The sequence below is a fragment of the Serinus canaria genome, unplaced genomic scaffold (genome assembly GCF_022539315.1).
Source record: "Serinus canaria isolate serCan28SL12 unplaced genomic scaffold, serCan2020 HiC_scaffold_681, whole genome shotgun sequence".
Lineage (NCBI taxonomy): Eukaryota > Metazoa > Chordata > Aves > Passeriformes > Fringillidae > Serinus > Serinus canaria.
This window is the reverse complement of record NW_026108795.1, coordinates 1,517-4,933: the sequence shown is the minus strand read 5'-3', so window position 1 is coordinate 4,933 and position 3,417 is coordinate 1,517. Positions and strand designations below refer to the sequence as shown.

The 3,417-nt window shown below is 65.7% G+C and overlaps 1 long non-coding RNA gene across 1 annotated transcript; it reads right to left on the bottom strand.

The window, feature by feature from the left end:
- Positions 1-2,516: 2,516 nt before the first annotated feature.
- On the bottom strand, positions 2,517-2,963 carry LOC127061341 (uncharacterized). Its single transcript, XR_007780834.1, has 3 exons — positions 2,731-2,963; positions 2,677-2,698; positions 2,517-2,633 (listed from the first exon to the last, which is right to left on the bottom strand). It is a non-coding gene; the product is annotated as an uncharacterized LOC127061341 (long non-coding RNA).
- Positions 2,964-3,417: the final 454 nt, after the last annotated feature.

Below are 3,417 nucleotides of genomic sequence, written 5' to 3'. Positions count from 1 at the left end.
GGGGTGAACCACAAGTGGCACCTGCAGGGTCCCCCAGGTGTGTCCCAGGTGTGCCCAGGTGACCCCCCAGGTGTGCCCAGGTGTATCCCAGGTGTGTCCCAGGTGTGCCCAGGTGACCCCCCAGGTGTGCCCAGTGTCACCTGCAGGGTACCCCAGGTGTGCCCAGGTGTATCCCAGGTGTGCCCAGGTGACCCCCCAGGTGTGCCCAACCCCCCCCCAGGTGTGCCCAGTGTCACCTGCAGGGTCCCCCAGGTGTGCCCAGGTGTATCCCAGGTGTGTGTGACACCCCCAGGTGTGTCTCAAGTGTGTGCCCAAGTGCCCCCAGGTGTACCCAGGTGTATCCCAGGTGTCTCCATGTGCCCCTAGGTGTATCCCAGGTGTGCCCAGGTGCCCCCAGGCGTCCCCAGATGTCCCCAGGTGTGTCCCAGATGAACCCAGGTGTGCCCAGGTGTATCCCAGGTGCCCCCAGGTGTGTCCCAGATACCCCCAGGTGTGCCAGGTGTCCCCAGGTGTGCCCAGGTGTCCCCAGGTGTGTCCCAGGTGTGCTCAGGTGTATCCCAGGTGTCCCCAGGTGTATCCCAGGTGTCCCCAGGTGTGCCCAGGTGTGTCCCCAGGTGTGTCCCAGGTGTGTCCCAGGTGTGTCCCAGGTGTGCCCAGGTGTGTCCCCAGGTGTGTCCCAGGTGTCCCCAGGTGTGTCCCAGGTGTCCCCAGGTGTGTCCCCAGGTGTGTCCCAGGTGTGCCCAGGTGTGCCCAGGTGTGCCCAGGTGTGCCCAGGTGTGTCCCAGGTGTGCCCAGGTGTGCCCAGGTGTGCCCCAGTCTCACCTGCAGCGCCCCCCTGGCCATGTCCCCACAGGTGAGGAACCACTGACGCTTCAGCAGGAACTCAACGACGTCACCGGAGCGGCTGCGGGGACAGGGGACAGCTGGGGGACACCTGGGGGACACCTGGGGATACCTGGGGACACCTAGGGACACCTGGGACAGCTGGGGACACCTGGGGGACACCTGAGACACCTGGGGGACACCTGGGGTACACCTGGGGACACCTGGGGTCACCTGGGACACACCTGGGGGCATCTGGGGACATTGGAGACACCTGAGGTGACATTGGTGACACCAGGTGACACCTGTGTACCTGCAGAGGGGCAGGGTCATGGCGTGGGGGGACATTGGTGACATTGGGGACACCTGAGGTGACATTGGTGACACCGGTGACACCTGTACCTGCAGAGGGGCAGGGTCATGGCGTGGTCCTGCACCCCCCGGAGCAGCCCCCGCTGGGCCAGCGCTGCCACCACCTGGGCACGGGCCTGGAACCTGGGGACACCCTGGGGACACAGGGGACACAGGGGACATCAGGGACAGCAGGGGACACAGGGGGACATCAGGGACACTGGGGACACAGGGGACAGATGGGGACAGTGAGGGGACAGTGGGGACACCCTGGGGACACCCTGGGGACACAGGGGACACAGGGGACAGCAGGGACACCCTGGGGACACAAGGGACATCAGGGACAGCAAGGGGACACAGGGGACAGATGGGGACAGTGAGGGGACAGTGGGGACACCCTGGGGACACAGGGGACATCAGGGGACAGCAGGGACACCCTGGGGACACCCTGGGCACACAGGGGACATCAGGGGACAGCGGGGACACCCTGGGGACACAGGGGACACAGGGGACATCAGGGACAGCAGGACACCCTGGGGACACAGGGGACAGCAGGGACAGCAGGGGACACGGGACACAGGGGGACAGTGAGGGGACATCAGGGACAGCAAGGGGACACAGGGGACATCAGGGACACCCTGGGGACAGAGGGGACATCAGGGACAGCAGGGACAGTCAGGGGACATCAGGGACAGCAGGGGACATCAGGGACAGAGCGGACAGCAAGGGGACAGTCAGGGGACAGTCAGGGGACATCAGGGGACAGTGGGGACACCCTGGGGACACAGGGGACAGAGGGGACATCAGGGACAGCAGGGGACAGAGGGGACAGAGGGGACAGGGAGGGACACCCTGGGGACAGTGGGGACACCCTGGGGACACCCTGGGGACATCAGGGACACCCTGGGGACACCCTGGGGACACTGGGGACATCAGGGGACAGTGGGGACACCCTGGGGACACAGGGGACAGAGGGGACATCAGGGGACAGCAGGGACACCCTGGGGACAGGGAGGGACATCAGGGACAGTGGGGACACTCTGGGGACACCCTGGGGAGAAGGGGACAGGGAGGGACAATGGGGACAGTGAGGGGACATTGGGGGGATTGGGAACACTGGGGACACTGAGACTGGGCTGGGGACAGGGGCCAGGTTTGGGGACACTCCGGGGTCATTTGGGGACAGGTGTTGTCACCTGCAGCCACCCCCCGCCCGGGGGACACAAGGTGCCATCGTCGGCGATGACCGAGAGCAGCGGCAGCGCGTGGGCACGGGCCAGGGCCAGGTCCTGGGGGCTGTGCCCGGGGGTCACCTTCACCGCACCTGGGGACAGCAGGGGACACACCTGGTCACACCTGGGTCACACCTGTACTGCCTATTGTCACCTATTGTCACCCAGTGTCACCCTTGGGTCCTGTGCCCGGGGGTCACCTTCACCGCACCTGGCATGGGGACACACCTGGGTCACACCCGGGACACACCTGGGTCACACCTGGTCACACCTGGGACACACCTGGGACACACCTGGGTCACACCTGGGTCACACCTGGTCACACCTGGTCACACCTGGGACACACCTGTATTGCCTACTGTCACCTACTGTCACCTATTGTCACCCAGTGTCACCCTTGGGTCCTGTGCCCGGGGGTCACCTTCACCACACCTGGCATGGGGACACACCTGGGACACACCTGGGTCACACCTGGGACACACCTGGGTCACACCTAGGTCACCTGCTCTCTGTCATCTGTGTCACCTGGGTCACTTACTGTCACCCCAATCCCCTCCCAGTCCCTCCCAATCCCCTCCCAGTCCATCCCAGTCCCTCCCAGTCCATCCCAGTCTCCCCGCAATCCCCTCCCAGTCCATCCCAGTCCATCCCAGTCCCTCCCAGTCCCTCCCAGTCCATCCCAGTCTGCTCCCAGTCCATCCCAGTCCCTCCCAGTTCATCCCAGTCTCTCCGCAATCCCCCCATCCCATCCCAGTCTCCTCCCAGTCCCTCCCTATCCTCCCGCGAATCCCTCCCAGTCCATCCCAGTCTCCTCCCAGTCTATCCCAGTCCCTCCCAATCCCCTCCCAGTCCATCCCAGTCCCTCCCAGTCCGTCCCAGTCCCTCACCAGTTCCCAGCTGGGGCTGCACGCTGGGGTCGCTCACCACGGGCAGCAGGGCCCCGCTGAACGGGTGCCTCACCTGCCGGCCCTGCAGGTGCTGAGGGGGCGTGGTCAGCCGGGGACACGCCCTC